The 24,114-nt window shown below is 37.7% G+C and overlaps 2 long non-coding RNA genes across 2 annotated transcripts; one reads left to right on the top strand and one right to left on the bottom strand.

The window, feature by feature from the left end:
• Positions 1 to 202: 202 nt before the first annotated feature.
• On the bottom strand, positions 203 to 4,542 carry LOC120310673. The gene is made up of 3 exons (XR_005557428.1): positions 4,426 to 4,542; positions 3,017 to 3,207; positions 203 to 444 (listed from the first exon to the last, which is right to left on the bottom strand). It is a non-coding gene; the product is annotated as an uncharacterized LOC120310673 (long non-coding RNA).
• Positions 4,543 to 4,684: 142 nt separating this feature from the next.
• On the top strand, positions 4,685 to 23,258 carry LOC120310674. Its single transcript, XR_005557429.1, has 3 exons — positions 4,685 to 4,791; positions 22,695 to 22,831; positions 23,024 to 23,258. It is a non-coding gene; the product is annotated as an uncharacterized LOC120310674 (long non-coding RNA).
• Positions 23,259 to 24,114: the final 856 nt, after the last annotated feature.

Below are 24,114 nucleotides of genomic sequence, written 5' to 3'. Positions count from 1 at the left end.
AACAAGGAAGAGGGAGCATTCTGTATGCTGCTTTGAGCTCCTAAATGAAAATTTGGAGTATAAAGCTAATAAAATTAAATACATCTGGGTTTATTTTACAAGATGCATAGCTTTAATGTTTGGCATAACTGCCAAAGGCTTTAGAAGGCAGTTAAAGAGGAAGAGAAATTGCAGAGAAGAAATGCTTATCAGATGCTACCATTCAAGATTTGTGATCCAAGTGAAACTTTCAGGGTTAGAGTAATACATATCTCAGTACCCAGCTGAATATTCCATATGATGCTCCAGTGTTCCAGAATATCCTCCACTTCTCAGATGTAACTGTTATGGGATTGTCAAATGACACAAGTATAGGTAATCTCTTTATATTTCTTAGTTTATCAAATGTAATTCAATATTATTTACTGACTAGCAGCATCTCTCCAGGTAGATGTTCAACACTATCTGAAGGACATACATGATAGGAAAAGCAATACAAAATATGGTGGCTTATACTACTCTTGAAGGTTCTAAATTCTAGATTCCAGATGGAGCCTACCTTCCTTGAAGCTACAGATACCGAAATTACATTATATCTTACCTCTAAGTATGAGATTTTACATGACTTCTACTGTTGTGTCCTAAGCCTGCAAATGCAGGCTCGGGACATTGCAATGGTCCTGGGCATTGCAGAAGCTGCCCGGGACCAGACTGAGCAGTGCCGGCTTTGCGCGCATGCGCAAGGCTGCGAAAAGCACCTGTTTTGTTGCCATTGTGTCTTGGGATCTGGTCATATAAAAAGAGGCCTGCGTGCCTTTGTTCATTGTTGGTGTTTTGGCTGAAAACAAAATAAAGAGTTGTTCCTTACAAGATGTGTCTTCATCATTCGCCATTATTGGAAGGACTTAACATGTACCATCATCTCTTTTGCAGATAGGCAAATTTCTCTATTTTTACATAGTCTATATTTTGTGTGGCATTTTCAATACATTAGGCTTCAAGAAATGCCACATTGCTTGTTTCATCCTTATTGGGAATCTCAAATGTGGATTGGGAATTGAATTTATGGATCATTGGATTTGGGTGACTGTGTGTACTACATAAGCTTTAGGAACTATCCAGTTATGGATGCCTGGCAGTTTAAAGAGATTAATCAAGATTACTAGAATGTCATTTTACAAAAATAATCCATCAAAGTAATGTGAATTGGAGGAAATTTTAAAGAACTCTGGTACAAATCTGAGCAGAAACACTGCTGTGAAATTTGTTAATCTTTTTAGGGCAATTCTTCTAGATTTACTTGGGTTACCTGCTCTGTATCTTATTCAATATAATGACTAGTGCAGCTCTAGACCAAAGATTTTATTCTAATTCCTAGATGAAATTCAGCTATATTATTGAGAAGTATGCAATACTATAACGTTTACTGATTTCAGTAAAATTTCACTGCAAATTTATTTTGCATTGTTATAATCAATTTAAATGCTGTGGAAAATACTTTCATTTAAGTGTTCTTAACTTTTCAAATCATAATCATTTGTAGATTTAAATGACACGATAATTTATTTGAAAATTAAATCTATTATTACACCCATTGATGATTTTCAAGGTCCTGCCTTTTTCAAGAATATTAATATCAGCTGATTATGTGGTTACTATTATTCATTTCAATTTAAATGGTAACATGCAAGATTTTGCCTGAATTTGAACACAAAATACTCATTACTTGAAACAGGTACCCGCTTGGCATCATATGGATTTGGCTGCTACATTTTCAGTAAATGGATTCTGCTAACTAGACTTCCTTTGAGGAAAATGTGAAACATGTAGGACAAAGTCATGTGCAATCACTTCCACACTAATTATTGTGTGGAAATGGAACTCTAATTCTTCAAAGCAATATGTTGAGAGAACAAGAGCCGACGGACTTATTTAAAAAAGGACAAATTCATTCAATGGGCTGTTCTATTGACATTTGACAACTTTTCTTAATGTGCTAATTAACCAAAGGTTAGAGGTAATGCCTCTTAAAATCCAAGTCTTAAAATAAGGAAATGTTTTAGAAAATCACACACACACACACACACACACACATATATTCATACAATATGTATATGTGTGTATATATGTATATATGTATAAATATATACAGTATATAAGTTTACACTATATAGAACATTGCATGCCAAAACAACTAGACACAAAGACAGTTTTTCCCTCATCCCATCACTCTACTAAACACCTAATTCCCATAGGACTGTCTTATGTCTAAGGATATTTACCCATGTAGTAGGGCTGTATTACTATTATCCCTCTACCTTATCCTATTGATACCTTATGGCTATATTGCTTTGTTGTTTGAATATACATTGAGAGCTTATGCACTGGAGACAAATTCCTTGTGTGTCCAATGACATTTGTCTAATAAATAACTATTCTGTTCTATTCTATTCTATTCTATTCTATTCTATTCTATTTGTGCGTGTGTGTGTGTGTATACATACTTATATATACTGTGTGGGTATGGGTACACAAGCGCATATACATGTGCTTCAAAAATAGCTTGCAGGCTGGTTGCTAAGTGCCTTGCTCCTTGACATTTGTACTGGCAAAGTTAAGTATCTTTGCTAGTTAGCAAAGAATGTTGAGGGCTGCGATTTTCAAAACTCTCTTTCATCCAGTTTAGAAAAGTATGTATCTGAAGCCGTGTGCTTTTACTTCTTATGAAAAAGACTAAAAACAGTTGCTTCAGTCATTCTAGCTACTGCAGAATAGCTCTAACTCTCAAGCTTCAGCTTGATCAATGCTGGTCATTAAAACCTTTTAATATCCACCTCTCTTCCGTTTTCATAAAAATGTCAAGTCACACATGGTCTCTTGGGTGGGAACTTCTGGAAATTCACTTATAAAGTTTTGGATTTACTGATGACAAACTAAAGTAGATCTTGGACAATTTGAAGTATTCACAATAGACTCTGCAACTACTACATAATACAGATATAATATTTTAAGTTGAATTGTTTACAAAAAAGGATACACAATAAACTCTATGAAGATAGAAGATCAGTAAAGAGGGAAATATGTTCCCATTTACTGCACATAATGTAAATGTATGATGATATGCCATTTAGGCATAAGTCATAGATTAGTCTTGCTCACGAAGCTTCCAAATCTTAGGAAATCCTTTTCCTTGAAACCAAGAGAAGTGCCCTGGAGATGCTGAGACAGCTAAAGAAATATGTAGCAGAGACATTCCAGATGTAATTACTTTGCCCCAGTTCCAGGATGAGCATTTGCTTGGGTCTTGGGGAAGGAGGACTTCAATCTGAGGATCAGAGATGTTTCTATAAGAGGGATCAAATCATAGGATACTCCTCTGGGGAATGAATAAATGCAAATGGGATTCCATAATGGAAGGCAGACTTAAATCAAATTCAGAAAGAAGCCAGTATGGTTTTTTAATCAGGTCAAAGAAGCTGTGAAAGTTGAGAAAGAATTTGAGGAACTCTTAGGGGGAAAATGAGCCGAGGTGGCGCAGCAGGTAGAGTGCAGTACTGCAGGCCACTTTAGCTGACTGTGTTCAGCAGGTCAGCGGTTCAAATCTCACCGGCTCAGCCTTCCATCCTTCTGAGGTAGGTAAAATGAGGACCCAGATTGTTGGGGGCAATGTAAATATATATATACATTGCTTACTGGTGTACACTGCTTAGAGAGTGCTTGCACTTAAAGCGGTATATAAGTCTCATAAATAAATAAATAAATAAATAAAAGGTTGGAAAACAATAAGTAATTTTAACATAAATATGAAAGAAAGAAATAGTCAAGTTTGGCCATTAGATGACAAAGCAGAAAAAAGTATCCTCAAGGAGGATATAGAGATTGCACATAATTGAATTCTCTGCATTTGTCTTTACTGTCAAAGATAGAAGACAAATCTCATTTTGTACTGATTTTTTCAGGGAAGAAATCAGAACAATTAAGACTATTTGAGGTAACAGGAGGAGACATTGTAAAACAGGGGTGTCAAACTCGCAGCATCACATGACATGTTGCGACGTATCATGACATTTTTTCTATTGCCAGCAATGGGGTGGGCACGGTTTTGGCATGACGCATCCGGCCCATGGGCCAGCCGTTTGACACCCCTGTTGTAGAAAATCTTAAGGTATTATACTATAACAAATTACCACATACTTGGAATATCTGCCTGAACATTCTTAAATAACTAAAATGTGAAAAGCTTAACTTCTAGGAAAAATATGTAAATTGTCATTCAAGTCAGTTTCAGGTCCAGGGGACTGGAAGGTAGCCAATATGACACCAATATGTAAGAAAGAGAATTAGAGAAGTTTCATAAAATTACAGGAGGTCCTCACTTAATTATGGTAATTGGGACTGGTAACTCCATCACTAAGTGATGCAGTTGTAAAGTACCATGTCACTTACCACACCAACTTATAATGGTTGTTGCAGCAGTTTCAGCTAACATCATTAGGTGAATCCTATGCAATTGCAGCATCCCAAGATCACATGCTCACCATTTTCAATTTTCTTTGGGCTTCCCCACTGAGTTTACTTGTCATTTGTACTGTAAATGGTGATCATGAAACTGTGGGACTCTGTGATGTCATAATTGTGAGCTGGTTGCTAAGTGCCCAAACTGCAATTATATGGCCAGCAACTATGAGGACCTGTCAGAAGTCCCCCTCCTCATTCAGTGCTTTCATAGCTTTGAATAGTTGCTGAATGAGTGATTGCTCAGTGAGAATTATCTGAATAGGGAACTTGATAAAAATGATTATCCCAGATAAGGTAAGTAGTCATTTCTGAAGGAAAATCAAAGATAAGTCCTGCATGAACAACTTTTTACAAGGGTCAATAAGCATGTGAACAGGGATAGAAATGCCCTTGGTAATATAGTACACTTAAATTTCCAAAAAGGCAAAACTCTTCATCAAAGGCTCTTAAGTAAAATTAAGCATTGTAGGATAAGAGGACATGCCCATTGATAATGGTTAAAAAAAAATGAAGCCTAAGAATGAATGAGCAATTTTCTCATGGAGGAGTTAAGATGGAATCTATGTTATGACCAGTATTTTCAAACCTATTTAAAAATAATCTTGATTTAAAATCAAGCAGTGAACTGGTCAAGTTTGCAAATTATACTATACTATTCAGGCAAAAACCTCCAGAAGGTCAACCAAATGGAATGACAAATGTAATTTTATTTAAGAATAAAATAACATATATTGGCCAAAAATCCCTGAGTGTCACAAAGGAATGGGATGTGAGCTATCGCTAACTAACAAGGAAAAAGTCATTTGGATCCAGGAATATATCTGAGTGAAGATGTCAACTCAGTCTGTAGCAGTAATTAAAAAAGACAAATTCAATTCTAAGGCTTGAAAATAAAAATGCCTTTCTATTGTGGAGTGTTCTCTGCCAAAGTATTGTATAAAATGTCTTTAAAAATATTAATAGAACTGGAAAAAAATACAGAAGACAATCAAAATTATTAGGTTTTGGTTGCCCTCCTCTACAAACAGCTAGCAGAAAAGGCTAGAAATGGAAATACAGGAGTTAAGAAGAACACGATTAAGGTGTATAAAATCATGTATGGGTTGAAGAAAATTAATGTTTGCTTTCAGTCAAAATACCACAATCAGGGTGATTCAGTGAAGCTGATTGGAAGGCAATCTAAAACATATCTAAGAAACACTAGTTCACAGAGGAGGAAATTAAACTGTAGGATTGCCATATGACATGATGATGGCTGTAATATGTATGGCTTTAAAAGCAGGCTGGATGGACATTTGGAAGGGTTTTCATTTTCTCTAGTTGGAAGCAGCTTGCCTTTGAATCTCAGTTTCAGGACAGCAATGATGAGAGAAAGATAAACCACCTCAAAAGCTTCTAGTTAACTCCAGTAATCAATAAAATGCTTCACTAGGATACTCTTGTGGCCTTATCTAGCAGAGATCCACTGATGGTTTGCATTCTTGTTATGCTGTAAATAATTCACTACAAAATGCAATTACCATGTTCCCTTCCTTTGAGTGTAAGCTTCTTCAAATAAACAAAACTATAGCTGGTGGGGAGAGAAGTTATGGAAATTTTATTTTAGGGAGAGTTGATTCTACGATAGGAATAATGACTTAAAATGTTTAAGTATTTTTTATTCCTCTTCCGTGAATCATAATACATGTGGGAATTCAAAACAGTTACCCAGAATGTGTGAAAGTTATTGGTGCCAAAGACTGGGGGGGGGAGTTATATTTTCACACTTGCACTGAAAGATAATTTCATTTCACTTTATACAGGTGTTACAGGGGGCCATCTTAAAGCTGAATGACAGAAGGTTATTGATGTCACATTAACAAGTGAAATTCACACTACAAATAAGTGTCTGACTCTGATTTTAATTCAGATGGAAGTGGAGAAAAATATTTATTTCCACTGTTGTGGAATTCCCTTACCAAAACCAATGCAATAAAATGTATTTATAAAATTGTTAGATTTTATAGTGAAGTCAGTTTGAGGCAGACAATAGGGAGAATTCAAGCATCAACTAGTCATACAAAAGAGCTGAAAACAGAGTGTTTCATATGCACTATGGTGATAGATTAAAATCATCTAGAGCAGGGGTGTCAAATTGCCGGCCCACAGGCTGAATGCATCACGCGAAAGCCACGCCTACCCCAGCTCTAGCAAGGGGGAAAAATTGTAATACGTCGCAACACGTCATGTGAAGTGGTGAGTTTGACATCCCTGATCTAGAGGTAGATGTAGATAGAGATGTACATTTTAATTATTTACATATTAGTTTCACATTTCTGTTAGTTTCTCTAAATAAATTCCTGGGGAACATCTATATACTACTAAAGCTCTCACTGTCATTGCCATTAACTGGGTGAAACAGTGCATCATAGGGCAGCAATTTCTGAACCAAGGTATCTCAAATAGGCTAACATATAGAATGCATCCAAAATCTAGAGGAATTGGGAAAGTTATGGCCACTTCAGGCTGCTGCTGCTGTAGTTAAATGATAGTCTTCCTGAGCTTTCTATGAGTTTTCCTGGAAGTCTCCCAATCTCTTGCTTCTCACCACCATTCAGCAGCAAAGAGGTTAAGGTGGCCCTTAACAAAGTAACAAAGAACAAAGGCTAGACATTTGTATTGCTTCAGGGGAGCGTTCTCTGACACACAAACACGCACATGTATCTATATCCCATCTTTGTTCAGGAACTCAAAGCACATACATGGTGCTCCATCCTTCAATATTTCTTCACAATAACCCTGTGAGGTAAATTGGGCTAAAAGTCACCAAGTGAGCTGCTGTGGTGCAGATGGAGTAGAAACTGAATCTTTGTGTGGTCAGTCAAATACATTAGCCACTATACCTTAGTCCTTGCCCATCCCACTTCATTTTTCAATCACTTCCTACTCTGAAACTAAGTGTAGACCAGCCCCTCTATTGGCAACTGGAGATAAAGTAGACCGGTCCCAGCCTAGCCCTCAGGAGATCATGTGATTCTATTTTTAAACTATCTCTGACAGCTTTCTACAATTCAAGAGAGAAGCTAGCAGGGATTCCAAACATTCTTGTCTTGTTCTGAGACAAGAGTGGCAATTTACAATATTGTGGAAAAATAATAAAATAAAGAAAAGAAAAGAAAAGAAAAGAAAAGAAAATTTCATCAGTATAATTAGGCCATGTGGAAAGAGAGGGTAGACGTTATGTCTGACACCAAATATTGTCAGGATGCTGAAAGGAAGAGGAGAGATGAACAAACAGAGGATGAAAGGGCTGCATATTTCCAGAACACAAAGACAAGCACAGAATGAGGTGACAAGAGAAGATGGAGGAGGAAAGGGAAAATTAACTCAAGAATATGTGGCAAATACGAATTACTGTAAGAGATCCTCAACATAATACCCACCTTCAACAAGACCACAACAGAGAAAGAGCTAGGCAAAAAACAAGAGTTGCACGATATTTATGTTGATGTTGGTGCCATGCCAAAGTCTGAGCTCATTTTCATGCATTCCTATTCCCTGGACAAACCACCAATTTCTACTATATGGCCAGGATGGACAGTTTGTAATCTTTACCTAATGTACTCCTCAATTTATTATAGCAGTGGTGAGCCTACTGCAAATGAGTTCTTTGGTGCCAAAGAAGTCATTCCAACCAGGAATCATTAAATCAAAGATTTAATGCCAGACTCCAACCAGCAAGTAAAACTTATTGAAATTTATTTCATAGATCCTCAAGAGAGTGTAAAACTGAGAATGGGTATACTCCACGATGATGGAAAGTGACACTATTAAATGATAGAAGGAAGGAAGGAAGGAAGGAAGGAAGGAAGGAAGGAAGGAAGGAAGGAAGGAAGGAAGGAAGGAAGGAAGGAAGGAAGGAAGGAAGGAAGGAAGGAAGGAAGGAAAAAAGGTCTCTGATACTCCCTGCCAGCTTCCCAGAAGAAAACTCAATGGGGAAGCTCACAGGAAATTGCTCCCACTCACACTCTTATCTGTCCACCTGTGGTCATTCTGTTTCTCTGTTCAGGTAAGGAAATATCTCTGAAACGATTACCCAGTGATGCACAGGTTGTCTGGTGTTTAATACATTTTGTTATGAGGATGATGATTAGTATAATGAGAGCCAGTGCAGGCTGCATTAACATAAATTGGTATTCAAAAACATCAGTGCCTATTTAACTTCACTTGCTGAAGCAAAGGACATTTTTTTTTTTAGATCTCAAAGGCTACAGAATAAGGATATGGGAAAAGCACATCTATTCTGGTCTCTCACTATCTGTTACTGTGAATTCAACATTAAACTGGATTGTTTAACCTTTTTTTATTGAAATTTTTATAAACATTTTACAATAAAATCCCTCCCCACTTCTCTCCCTCCCCCTCCCACTAACCCTCCCCCCCTTCCCAGAGCTGAATACAGAGCTAAAAACAACAACAAAAACATAAAAAATTAAATAAATATCAAACAATTGTACATAAATCCTAAAAAGTTTTTAAACCCCTTTAACTCCATTACAATAAAATCAACAAATCTAAACATAACAACTTTATACAATAAGTTATTCAAAAGCTAAATAATACTTTCTAATCCCATATTTGTTCTGAACAAAATTTACCCATCTTTTCCATACAGAGTTATATCTCTCTTGTGAATGGTCTTTCAGATAAGCCGATATTTTTGCCATTTCTGATAAATAAGAAACTTTAAAAAACCATTCCTCTAAGGTAGGCAAGGAGTCTTTTCTCCAATATTGCCCAATCAATAACCTTGCTGCCATAATAAAATTCAACATTAAAATAATCTCTTTACCATCACAATCTTCAATAATACCTAACAAAAATAATTGTGGTGTGAATTTTATCTTTCTATTAAAAAATTTTTGAATATTCCACCAAATCTTGATCCAAAAAGCCTTTATATTTCTACAAGACCACCAAATATGATAATAAGTTGCATCCATACAACCACATCTCCAACATTTGGGCTGTAAATTAGAAAACATACAAGACATCTTTTGTGGATCAATCTATAAAACATTTTATAAAAATTTTCTCATAAATTTTGAGCTTGGGTAAACTTAACATTCCTAACCCAAATTATCTCCCATGTATCTAATAGAATCGGCTCTTCAAAATTTTGAGCCCACTTAACCATACAATCCTTAACTAATTCTGTTTCTGAATCCAATTCCACCAAAGCATTATAAACTCTTTTTATATGGGCTCGATTTTGATCTCTGATTTCTTTCACCAAATTGGCGTCTTCCACAATAAAACCCGTTTTTTGATCTATACTCCATCTTTCTAATAACTGCCTATACTGAAACCAAGAATAAATAATGTTTTCTTGCAATAAATCCAAATAAATTTTAATTGCCACTAACCTTTATCATTCTGATTATATATTCAGTGAATCCCACTGACAGTATTTGATTTGGCTACTTCTTAGCAGCCCCCATATCCAGATTTCAGGAAAATGTAGTCATCAACAGGAGAAGCTTAAAAAACTAGAAACTTGAATTACCCAGAGAACACATCCACTTGTAAAATAATTTTAATTGCCACAGTTAAAGAATAACAGATGCCCAGACCCATACCTTTAGAGGAGTGAGGGGAAAAAAAACCTAATGGAGAAAACCTAAAACCTAATAAATATAAGGAAAGGTAATGTACTTGTTATAATTGGAATAACTAAAGTAATAACAATAGCAATAGCACTTGTATACTACTCCATACTGCTTTCCGCACTCTCTGAGTGGTTTAGAAATGTCAGAATATTGCCTCCATAAATCTGGGTCCTCCTTTTACCGACCTCAGAAGGATGGAAGGATGGGTCAAACTCAAGCCCCGTCAGGATCAAATTTGAGGCTGTGGACAGAGGTGGCCTGCAGTACTGACAAATATCAAAATGACAGGTTTTTCATGATGAAAAATCATGGATTTAGGGGCAAGCACATCTCCTGTTTCACTACTGAAAAGAGAACTTGGAGATAAAAGCAGATTTCCCCATCCATCTCAGCCAACAGGAGCACTGAGGCTTTTGAAAGCACACCAGATCTTAACCCAACTCCTAAGGTGCTCGGGTCCTGAAGAATAAGCAATAATAATAGAGGCTTCAGTTGTAGAATTACGTTTCTGCTGGAACAACTGAATCTAACAGCAGCAGAGAGATTTCTGCTTGGAAATAAAGCAGAAAATTAATTGAAATGTACATTATAGTGTAGGCAGTGAACTTATGCTATGACCTATGTTGTAATAATACTTATTACTAAGCTACTCAATTACCAGGTTATTTCAATTAGTATCTGAATTAAAAACCTATAATAAATTATCCAAACAGAAACAGTGAATTATCCAAACTTCCCATCTACCATCTCAAGCAATATTTCCCTACTGATGCTACATATCTTGATTTACAAATTTATGGTGGGCTCGTCAATATAATGCTCTCCAGATGTGTGGCATTGTTATTCCACCCAGGATGGTAACAAAATGAGAATAAATCCTATTCAGAGAGAAGACAAACTGTGTACTGAAGTCGCCTAATAACTTCTATCTACCTGGGAAAGCCAACAATAAATGTTTAAGGTTAAAAAAAAAGCAAAGGTTTTCCCTGTCTGACACTAGGGGGTGGTGCTCACCTCTGGTTCACAGCTGAAGAACCAGAGTTGTCTGAAGACACTTCCATGGTCACATGACGAGCATGACTATGTACCAAAGGCATGTGGAACACTATTATCTTCCCACCAAAGTGGTACCTACTTATCTACTTGCATTTGCATGCTTTTGAACTGCTAAGCTGGCAGGAGCTGGGGCAAGTAACAGGAGCTTACCCCATTGCGCGGTGCTTGCTCTCAAACTGCCAACCTTCTGGATAACAAGCCCATTGTCTTAACCGCTCGGCCACCACAACCCTCTAATAAGTGTTTATGATTCACTTGATGTTTTTGTTAGTTTCAAAGTCATGTCCGACCCATCGCAACCCCATGAACAGCGTTCCTCAGGCCTTCCTGTCCTCTACCATCTTCTGGAGTCCATTTAAGCTCACGCCTACTGCTTCAGTGATTCACCTGATACCCACACCCCAACATTTCCAAAGTTATACAAACTGTTATAACTTTCCTATGAAAACCCAAGCAAACTTTAATTTTTGAATGCATTCAAGCAGCACATTAAACTCATCAAGCAGTTTTATCATAGCGAAAAGATAATTACAACAAACCGCCTAGTTCCACATAGTTCAAAAGCAGATAAAAATAACTCCTGTTACATAAGAGTGAAGAAAGAACTTTGCATCTTAGCAAGTAATGCAAGTTAAACATGGGCGTTCACCCCAACTACATTAGATTCAATGGGACTCTCTTCTAGGGAAATATTTATCTGTTTGGTGTTCTTTTTTCTTAGGCTTCAATCACAACAGCTTGCAGAGCAGCTTCCAGGGAGGTACTGAAAAAACCCTGTCTCTGCCTGAAGCCTTACCATCTAAAATACTTTAATTCACAAAAGAAATACTTTAATGCATAGTTGAAAAAAAACCTTAATTTCTTTTCACTAATACCATAATATAGCCAATTATGGTGCATTCTATAATATGGTAATATCATAGTCACTATAGGCCTGGGCTGAGATCATGCTATAATGAACCTTTTTCAAGTTTTTTTTTTCTTTCCCTAAAATGGATGCTAAAGCAGTAGCAACAGACCACGTGAAAGGGAAGGGAGAAAACAGTTTTGATATAAAGAATTTCAGATTGAAAAAAGATTCAAGCAACTATTATACCAGCAACCAGCTGCAAATCTCCCTACACTCAACAAAGAGAGCACCCTTCTCTTAGTACACGGGAAAAAAGACAGAAATGTACATTAGGTATAATGGTTGAATTGTATGTAGTTGAATTGCTGGAATTCAATGCCTCTTTTTATCCCCTGTTAAGAGGATATTAGGGGATTCTGGATTGCGGAGTAAATCACTTTATTTATCATAAACAATGCATCACAGACGATTTCACGCTCATCTCCCATCCCTACAAGGTGTCAAGTTTCCATACACAGCTCTTTTATCACTACAGAATGCAAGATTATATATATAGGTCTTTGGTTATTCGGGTTTTCTCCCGTGTAAAATTGGAAGTGTCTTGGTGACGTTTCGACGAAGTCTCATTCGTCATCTTCAGGCTGGTGTTTTCGGCTTCGTACTTCTAAGAGCAATGTGTGATCGTAGCTGTTTCTTCCTTTTAACTGCCAGTGGGGGTATGAACTGATTGGATGAGAGCTTGGCTGTGTTCTGATTGGATGGAGGTGTGTTCTGATTGGTTAGGAGCTTGGCTGTGCTCTGATTGGATGGGGGGTTGGCTGTGCTCTGATTGGATGGGGGGCTTGACTGTGCTCTGACTGGATGGGGGGCTTGACTGTGCTCTGATTGGTTGGGGGAGTGTTCTGTTTGGGTGGGGGCTTTGTTGTGCTCAGGTTAGTCTGAGTTGCAGGGGAATGTGAGATGCTGAGCTGCATTGCTATTGTTTGGCTTCGCATTCGTGGTATACATATATATATATATATATATATATATATATATATATATATATATATATATATATATATATATATGGAATGAATAAAGCGCGTTCACCAGGAGAGTTTAAAGTTAAAATACTTTAATTAAAGTATTTTACTATATTAAAAGGTTGCCAAGCTTTCGTTGGGAAAACTCCCCAACATCTTCAGGGCTGAGAGACCGTTTCTAACAAGGTGATTCAAACGGGTTCCATAGACGTCTGCACGTGGTTCCTAGACTGTGCTAGCATTCCCTGCTGAACAGCTGATAGGTGGGAGGGGGAATCGGAGTAAAGATTTCTTCTGTCGTTCTCTCGAGCACTTTTGTTCACATTTCCGTCGACCTCAGGGGGTATTGTTAAAGCTATGTTCCGCCCTCTCCCGGCAGTACTGGCTCTCGTTGCAGTGGGGGGATTTAGTTTGATGTCATTGTGTATCCTACCATGGAGGCGGGGCTTCATCGGCTGCAATTTAACATCTTTCCTCTGCTGCGTGCTCCCGTATTTATCTTCGCTCGCATGTACAAGCATCAACTGGATGTGGTATTTTTCAATGTTTGAATCATCCTCCTCCATCATGGTGTCCCCCATGCTCATCTTCCCTCATAGGTCAATATTCAAGTTAAATCCCCCCCATTTCTGTGAGCAAAAGTCTGTTGGTATTTGGGCAGATTCCCCGCTCATGTTACTTTCCCTTTTATCAAGCGAACGGGTCGTCATCACATGTTTTTTCTCCCCTCTCTGTATGGGATATCCACCTTTATTATTATTATGGGTAGTGCTAAATTTAGTGGTTCTATCCTCAAATTTCTTAAGCGCTCCAATGTCATTATTGTTGTTTTCTCCAATTAAAGGGGGTGTGGTTTCCCCTTGATATTGTTGGGGGGTTTCTGGGTAGTCTATATCAGATTGTTTCTGGTAGGGAGGAGGTGTAGCTCCTGGTTTAGAATGTTGTGGATGTTGATTGTAAGGTTTGTGATATAAAGGATGATGGTTTGAGTTCCATTTTCGTAGCGCTTGTTGTGCTGGGTGCAAGTCAATGTGACGATTGATTGAGTTGTTATTCGAGAACCAGGCTTCTTTTAGCAGCCGACCTCCCTTCGTGGCATCACTGGCTATGATAAGGGTGTTATTGAAGTCAAACTGATGGCCTTGTTGTGCCATATGCATCCAAAGTTGTGAGTGTGGTTCGCCTCGTTTTATGGCCAGTTTGTGTTCGTGGAGGCGAGTTTTCAAGCGTTTGGCTGTTTCTCCCACATAGTTGCCTTCGCAGTTTTTGCAGTTAACTTTAACAATACCCCCTGAGGTCGACGGAAATGTGAACAAAAGTGCTCGAGAGAACGACAGAAGAAATCTTTACTCCGATTCCCCCTCCCACCTATCAGCTGTTCAGCAGGGAATGCTAGCACAGTCTAGGAACCACGTGCAGACGTCTATGGAACCCGTTTGAATCACCTTGTTAGAAACGGTCTCTCAGCCCTGAAGATGTTGGGGAGTTTTCCCAACGAAAGCTTGGCAACCTTTTAATATAGTAAAATACTTTAATTAAAGTATTTTAACTTTAAACTCTCCTGGTGAACGCGCTTTATTCATTCCATTTATAATTATGCCCGGGAGTCGCATTTTCACCATCATTATTGATATATATATATATATATATATATATATATATATATATATATATATATATATAGGAACTTTGCTTGGAGTATCTATTCTAGATGCTTTTCTGTTAAATGTTCCTTGCATTATAACTTACCACTAGCTTTCTCAGCAAATAATTACTGAGAAGGAATTGTCATTATCACATTCCAAAACTTTCAATTTAATGTTCAAACAAATGTTAGTCCTACGAGTACAATCTCACCTTCTAATGAAATCATACTGAGTCACGGCATTATCAAAATACTGTGTTTTTTTAATTGATATAGTAACTATAATAAAAATATTGCTAATTTTCTATAAACTGCACTGAGATTTTGATCCTAATATATGTAATCCTAATAGATATAATAGGACATGCATGAACATACAGACAAAGAAGCATGTGATGATCTGGGCCCTCTGGTTTTGGTTCCTCCATCTACAATCATCTCAGATTCTCCTGCACTCCTGAGAACAGCTTATAAAGCATGCTGTGACTGTCTATCTTCAAGAAAATGATCTGTTTTTACTCAGGAGGATACGGTAGCTAGTTACCTGTCAATCATTTCCTTCCTTTCTTTTTCTGTAGGACTGTGTGCTAAATGTTAAATGGGTTTGGAATGAGAAAGAACTGGTTTAAAATCTAAGGAAGAAAGGTAATAAGGGTGTTACCAGCAAGTTTTTGTCTCAGTGGCAATTTGTCTAGCCAGGAATAGAAACACAGAGGGCAAGATCAACAAATTCTTAGCAGCACAGATCATTCCATAAAATAAATCTGAAACCCCAATCTGGCTCCATTTGCCATATTCCAGTATTTTTCTTACTTCTCCAATTTCAGATTCTTCAAAATTTGAAGTTTCTTATATGGTTTTATGCTAGGTTAGAAGTGTGGGAGATGAAAATATAGCCCCCTTCTCATATAATATGGCTAGAACAAACCTGAAATAGGCCCCCACAGAAGTGATTTGAAGCTTTAACTTGAACTTTATGCAGTTTGTCAATTTGTAATCTGCTGAGCTTTGCGCAATAGAAATTGCGAAGTAGGTAGTTCTGTGTATATTTAGAACATAAGGACTGGAACAGTAAGAAATAGGGAACTGAAAGTAGCTGATGGATGTGGGTTCCAATGTACACGGGTATATGTTCAGCAGAAGGTCAGGAGGAAGTCAGTAGAAAGTCAGCAAAGGTCAGCAGAAGTCAGCAAAAGTCAACAGACCATCTGACTGCAGTCTTAGAATGAGAAAGGGTATAAAGGGTTGGGACTGGACCTAATTGATTTGCCATTGGCTTATACCTGTCCTTTTGGATTCTGCTGTACCATATGGTCCTCATTGCAATGGGTTATTGATGTAAGTAATGTCATGTTATTACGCTATGTTCCAAGTTATTAGAAAATAAACCTCTGAATCTTAAAGTAAGAATTGTTCTTTGTTTTACTGCCCTTTGTCTTTTCTATTGGGTTTTTCCACGACAGAAGGAATTACCGATCCTCCTGATCTTTTTAAAAGCTCACCTGAGAAAAAAGCAAAACTTCCCTCCTGTTCATACTTTAGGTTTGCTGGACTTCGCTGGTCTCTGCCTAACTTTATAACTGGAGGTTAGATGTGAGTGATGATGGATCAGATCAAAGGCATTCAGTACAAATGACCAAAAATGATGAAAAGTGTACTGCAGTATCACAACATAGCTCCTGCCCTTTCATAATCGTATCCCAGTGTCTGATGTAAGTGTATAAGCCATGTGGTTTGCACTGTGACATCACAATGCATTTTTTTTTTGGTCATGTGCCCTCTCCTATAGATCAAGTTGAAGTTTTCTTTAAATACTTCTGTTTCTGAATGTCTTGGAATGGAATTTTCCATCTACTACATGCAGTCTAAAAATTATGCTAGCTTTCAGATAGCCTCCAATATGTATTATTGAATAGTAACTAAGCTTTAGAACAGTTAGGAGACAATATCTTTTAATTACAATGCACCACAAAAAAAAACCCATTTAACTACCAATTCTTGCCGCCCCGTTCCCCACACATAACTCCACTGTGAGGTAGGACAGCTTCCAGATTTCCAAGTAATTTGAACAAAATGCAAATTACATCTGATTTTATCAAAAATCATATTTCCATAAATATAGCTTTGAAGCGTAAATGCTGTTTATAGGAAAATTAATTAATTACATAGGCTACAATCGCACACATAATGAGGCTGCTCAATTCCTCCTGCTGTGTTGCACATTTTTCATAAATAAACCATACAGTAACTACATTCTAACGCCAATGATTAATCTCCCTCATTTTTGTCCTCCTTTGTATATATACTATTGACACAGAGATGGTGTAAAAGCTGCTTTATACACATTAAAAATGGAGAGAAGAAAGATTGCACATATTTTGTACGCAGACGATCACAGATTCAGTTCTAAGTCTCTTCTAGGATGGCTTGGAGAAATAGCTCTTGGTCATACTCAACCACATGGATGAGTGATGTGAATCAACATAACACAAATTCCTATGGATAAAGTACAGGGTTAAAGAACCAATTGGTGCTGGCCATTTCTGTATCCAGGTCCAAATTAAGGCCAATTGATGCTCGAAGCACAACCCAACAATGGTGCCTCCTGACAGAAGGAAAACTCTCATACTTCAGATGGAAATAAATATATCTAACTTCTTCAAACCAAACTTTTAAATTTTTGTCATCCATCATGCCAAATAAAACATGTTCTTATCAATACAGATTTAAGATGAACGTGACAAATAAGGATGATGACTCAAAAAAATGACCACTGTAAAGTCAAGTATTGCAGTGAAAGACTTAAGGACATGGGGGGGGGGGAAACTCTGTGGTGCCTCCTTTCCCTTGGTACAATAAGCCATTTACTTATTTTGCTTAAAGATTAATCCACAGTTGTCTGTACTTTGTTCTGCCCATAAACTTGGCTTGTCATTAGAACATTTGTTATAGGATATCCGCAAAACTGACTGCAGGAAAGATCATTCTTCATTCTGCATGCTATTGCAGAAATGCCACATATTTCTATGCACATTAGTTGCACCCAGGACAGACAGACAGACAGACAGACAGACAGACACATACAATCATTCATTCATGGTATAAACAGATTTGGAGTGAAAATAAGTATGAAGTAGTCAATCAATTAAAAAATATGCTTCACACTGCCTCAAATGGCTCAGATAATGAATGATTAATTAGTGGCCAGCACTACAGTAATAGGAAAAATAATAAGAAGGAAATTCTGAGGGCATAGTTTATAAATGCATGTTATGGATTAGTTTTACTAGAATTTATATGAGGTTCTCAATTATGCTTTGCTATACTTCATTACCAGGTTAAATTCAAATGTTTGACACAAGCTGTACTACAGAATAAGAAGTCTAATATTCTGAATTCACAAGGAAAAGGAGTGTGGTTACTATGACAACCTTCTTCATGAAGAAGTTCAAATTAGGAAATGATCCTACATATATATTTCAATGTTCCCATTACTACAAGGAGAGATTGGGAAAACTAACTAACTAAGTTAAAAGAAGGCCTAGAAGAGTAATATTTGGAATCAACAACTTGTCATGCTAAGGAAAGCTAAAATGTCCTGAATTACCTCTTCTATGTTTGTTGGATGAGGAAGAAAAAAAATGTAACACATAAAAATATCTCTCACATATTTTATACTGCTAACTTCAATTATTTCTTTTACAGGATTGTCTTGTGTGGTATTGCGTTTAGATCAATATTATTTATGTTGGTTGCCAATTTTTTGAGATATGGAGGACATTGGCCTCATGAATGGATATCACATTACTTATACTATCCACCATCACTATCCATAATATGCAGAAGAGGTCTGGTAATTTTTCACAAGGCAATTATATTATCAAAGTTAACTGGTAACTGTCTGATAATCACAATATTTGGATTTAAAACCCACATATAATTTAATCATGATGTTTAATATAACCGTACCTCTACCTTCCTGTGAAAAGGAATGTGGATTCTTTCATTTTTGTGATTAATGGCTGGGGGGGGGGAAATAAAAATTCAAGAAAGTATATATTGTAGTTAGATATAGAAAAACAGGTAGTAAATACAGGAGGCAATGCATGCTGTGTTACAATAACCTGTCACTTATACAAGTAAGGACAGAGGCTATAAAAAAGAAAGCCTTTTGAAACAAACTAAACAGGCAATTTTCAACAGTTATAAAATGGGGTTGGATTGTTTTTAAAAAGTTTATATAATTGAGGAAGCCATTAGAAAAGTCATGGAAGGGAAATGACAGAAAATTAAATATGATAAGAGGGCTAGATTAATTTTATGAGTTGAGAAGTAAATGATAACATGCATTGCATAGTATAGTATAGCATTGATATCATGGCCAGAATTTCATAAGAATCTTTTTGAGCCCTGCTCTTTTCTATAATGTGGAATCTAAATCAATTACTGTAGAATCAGAAGCTTCAGTCTATTTATATTAGCTAAGAAATAAAATATTTGTGATGAGAACATCAGAAAATGGAGGCTTTGACTTGACCCCTGAAGCCCTACTGGAAAGTATTCAGGGCCCACTTTTCTCTCTTTCAAGCATGTCATGCTAACAGATTGTCTTGGAAACAATTCTCAATTATTCTGGCCAGATTGACACATCACACTAAACCAAAAGCAATTAAACAACATTATAGTTTAGCATATTTTATGAATCAGGACACTGACTGATTCCATTTTTATGATACAAAAGAATCTGAAGCCATACTGTTGCTGATGATGTCTTACCCCCCTCTTGTCTTTTGAGTTTTTCTTTCATAAGTGAATTTCAAGCTATTTTCAGAAATGGTTCCATGTATTTAATTTTTGAATGGCTTTGTGTTTCACAATCACAACTCCACAAAAATGGCAGATACTTTGTTGAATTTTTTTTAATGGAATCTATGTTTTTGAGAATATGAGTTTTACTGGTGTTTTTCAGAGAATAAAGGAACATCAGGGTTTTCCATACGCTACTCGTAATTGGTGAACATTGCTTGAATTAAAAACTGATTGTTACTGGATTCTCCCTAGTCTTTCATAAATCTAGCTTGAATACTGGCTGAGTCTGGTGCTTTCCCAGGACCTTTAGGCTATGGCATAAGGCCCTGATATACATGTCAAAGCATGATCTCTCTCCAGACTTCGTTTTGAGAAATAGATTCTTACCAGTGTCTTTTTTTTCTTTCCTAAGAGTGACAAAAAGGCTCTACTGGTATTAGTACTATAACATTGACAACAAAATCTGATGACACTTATATCTATTATCAGTAGTCATTGAGTGGTTGATAAAATTAAGGAAGTGGGGACCAAGGGAATTTAAACCAAACAACTTGGATTGAAATCTTTTTAAAACTGCTGTAGAAAATAACAAGTTATATCACAGTCACCAAATTAGATTGTGGCATACGTTGACAGTATGTGTCCTCAACCTTCTGTACTAAAGATAAAAGTGTTTCTATTTAAAAGAAAATTAAAGCATTGGTGATTGTTATGGCACTCAACTACAATAATGGTAACTGACAGAAGAATTGTTGTATTCCAAATAAATCACCGTCTGTTGGGATGCACGTAATAGATATAAACAGATATATTTTAGGACATTTCAATTATAACTGTGTGTGTGTGTGTGTGTGTGTGTGTGTGTGTGTGTTTGTGTTTGCGCGTGCACCTTACCTTGGATCTCATCCCTGTATACTTTGTTCCAGTAGTCCATTTATAATCAGATTGTTCTGGTTTCTCCACCTCTGACATAAACCTTGTTAATCTTGGTGACGTCTAAGCCAGCATGGTTCTACTAGTTTGTGTTACTTTCATATTTTGTGGTAGGCAGGGGAAGTGTTAGGGGCCTTTGCCCAAAGACCCCTACTGATAAGGTAGGTATCAGCCCTGGTTTCACACATCAAAGGTGATACTCTAACCATTATGCTATCTAACCATATATCTAGAAGTCAATTCAAGCCAGCTCACACAAGTGGTCATCAAGTGTGGCATATACCATTTTATATCTCCCTTGAAAAAAATTCTTGGGTCTCCTGATAGGTTAGCCATTTGTGTTAGCCTATTATTTGTCATCTATAAAATGCTTTTTATTCCCTCTAAAAGTTTTCTGATAGCATAACTGACCTCAAGGGCTATCCTGATTTTAAGATGGACCTGTCAATTTCTGTATGCAATACTCAGGTGACCTCTCGATCTGACCAAAACATTACATGAGCGTTTCTGTCCATGTTCTGTGTTTAAAGGAATGTCTCAAAAATAGGGAGGAATTCTGGAATAGTTACTAGAAGAGCAAGAAGATTCAGAGCAGGCCTATTCAAATTGCATTTGCTGTGAAAGTGTGTAGTAGGTGCTACAATAAAAAAAACAGGTAGTCCTTGACTTACAACAGTTCATTTAGTGACCATTCAAAGTAACAACAGCACCGAAAAAGTGATTTATGACCATTTCTCAGATTTACAACCATTGCAGCATCATTGTGGTCATGTGATCAAAATTCAAGTGGAAGGTTGTGATTTGCCATCACTCTAAATATTGCACTTTTGGTAGGAAATAGCAGGATGGATCTTTTAAAGTGCCTTCCCCCATCCCAGGACCAGAGATTTGCAGTCTACTGGAAAGGGCCCTTTCTCTAGTGTGCCTGCCAGGTGATGCTCATGGGCCCCACATTCTAGGTATTTAGGGACAAGGTAAGAATGCATCTCTTTTGCCGAGCTTTTGATTTCTGAACAATTGTGTAATTTTAAGAGCAATTTTAATTGCATTAATGTTATTTATAGATTACATGTGAGGTTTTTTTCCCCGAGGCACTTAGATGGTAGAAGAAACAAAAGCTGGATAGATATAAAGCAATTTAGAAATAAATGTACATATGATTAGATTGGATTAGAAATAACTATAAGCATAGATTATACCAGTGATGGTGAACCTTTTAGAGACCGAGTGCCCAAACTGAAACCCAAAACCCACTTATGTATCGTCGGGTGCCAGGTGAGTGTGGCCCATTGGGTGGGTGTGGCTGTGGTGGTAATAGTAGACTGGGTGGGACTAAAACGTTCAATCAATCAATTCCAATTTTGCAAGATCTTTTTTTTTTCCTGAGAAGTTGAAATTGACTAATTGATTGAACCTTTTTTTTTTTGTACACGGCAGTGGAGGCCTAAAGCGAAAAGATTTTATAAAACCCAGCTGAAGGCCTAGGACTGGGGTGACGGTGCGCGTGCCCACAGAGAGGGCTCTGAGTGCCACCTCTGGCACCCGTGCCATAGGTTCGCCACCACTGGGTTATACCTTAAACTTAGTGTACTAAACACTAATAAATATAACTAACCTAAATTTTGAAAATCATTGTAAAGTTAATTGCTGCCTATAGTTATACCATAAAAAACACAGAAATCTAGCCATAATGTGTCTGTGCAACACCAGTATTTTTGTTTTTTAAATCATCATGGTGTGCTTACTTTGATAAAAATGCCAATTGAAAATTGGAGCAATGTTATCACATTGAAATTAGTTCAAATTAAGCATTGGGATAAGTTTCAGGTTGAAGCTCGGTCAAAGAGATGCACCATTTTACCCTATTCTTAAATCCTCCGAGGGTCAGGCAAAGAGCTGCTCTCCAGGGTCCTATTGCACAATCCCATAGCTGTGCAGAAAACACCCTTTCCTATGGGCCTGACAATTTAGTTTCTGGCCAGAGGGGGAGAATCAGAAAAGGACCTCTAGGGCCAACTTAGCAGCAGAATACAAAACAGAAAGGAGAAGATGGGACAATTTGCAGCAAGCCGGTAGCCAATGAAACACAGAATTGTTCTGATATTTTGGGTCCCATTGAGCTGGAACTGTTTTTCTGAGTGTAAGGTCAACTTCAGTAGCTGTTTTACATTTGTCTTTAGCCCTATTTTGGGGCAAGAAGCAGCCTAACCCCTGTTTCTCCCACTTTCTAGAACTAGGCTGCTCGATGGATGCAGGTAGAGCCCTTCTGCAAAGATCTTTCCTCAGCCTGCCTTTTGGGAAAGAGAAATGCCAAGATGATCACCTTTTCCTTTGTGCTGGGAGGACAGTGAGAGTTTAGAGTTTAGAGGTAAGGAGCGGGTGCTTTGTATTATGTTTCTTTATGGGCACCACTGTGTGAAGTAGAGCCCCTATAGCAAGCCTCATCATTTGGTGTCCTCATCAGCTGGTGCAGATCCAAGGAGGCTAGTTTGTTCCCCCAGCTGTATCTTCTTGAGAAATGCTGAGAATAACTTTTGTTTGGGGTGTTTTGTATAATTAGCAGAGTGAAGGTATTCAGCTGGAGTCATCCTGCTCAGAAGACATTACAACTGCATGTTTCTGGGATGAAGGAAAGGGGGTTCCCTAGGTCGTTGCAGATGGAGTGACCTGTGTGCTGCTGCTGCTGTTGCTGCTGCTGTTGCTGCTGCTGCTGCTATGAAAGAACCCTGAGAAAGAGAGCTTCAACACACCTAATGAAGAATTTGCTTCTTTCCGTGATTGACTGGGTGTTCTGAAATGATTGAGATGGGGGAGGAGAGCAGAGAACAAGATCAGAGCTTGGAGTCATGGTGGGAGGCTGCAATTTGGTCATTGCAGGGAAGGAGGTTGGGTGGGAGATTGGTTTCCTTCCTTTATGGGTTGTGGAATCTGATGGGCGGGGGGGGGGATTTCTGTGAATGGAAAGCTGGCACCGCTTCCCTTAAGTGTAATCTGTCTTATCTTTTTTGTTCCCTTTCTTCATGTTTGTGCCACCATTGCTTTTCTTTACCCCCAGCTTACCTGCTGTATTTGAATTGGACTCTCATATTCCCAGGGACTGCTTGCCTTGATTCTGATACTGCTAGCACTGGGCATTGACTCTCTGATCTTGCCACTCTTTGTCTCTTAAGTGTAGCCTGCATTTTATTCCTTACCTTGACTTTGTGTCGCCATTGCTTTTCCTTGCTGCCAGCTTCCCCGCCACATCTTCTCTTGTTTCCAAGTGCCCCATATGCACCCAAACATTTTTTGTCCAGACAGAGAAATGATGGATAGTGGGAAAAGCTCAGTTTCAAAGCACCCCATTTGCAAGCAGATGAAGCTTCCAGTCTCTGTCATTTTTCTGTCTGGGTGAAAAGTGTGTCTGCCCTGGGAAGGCTTGTAAGCCGTTGCTGCTATGGGCAAGCAGATGGTGGGAGGGAGCAGGAGGGCAGCTGCAAAATAAGAACCCCCCCCTAAATAAGACCCTAATGGGTCTTTTGGTCCAAAAATATATAAGACCCAGTCTTATTTTGGGGGCAACACAGTAGGTTCAGAAAACACTGAATCAAACACCCAGCTATTTAGCCTTCACATTTTTTTCCCATCACAAAAGCAAGCAGGTACAAATAT

Source organism: Crotalus tigris, unplaced genomic scaffold, assembly GCF_016545835.1.
Source record: "Crotalus tigris isolate CLP2741 ecotype Arizona unplaced genomic scaffold, ASM1654583v1 scf7180000018260.332519, whole genome shotgun sequence".
In the NCBI taxonomy this organism is placed as follows: domain Eukaryota; kingdom Metazoa; phylum Chordata; class Lepidosauria; order Squamata; family Viperidae; genus Crotalus; species Crotalus tigris.
This window is presented reverse-complemented; position numbering and strand designations above follow the sequence as displayed.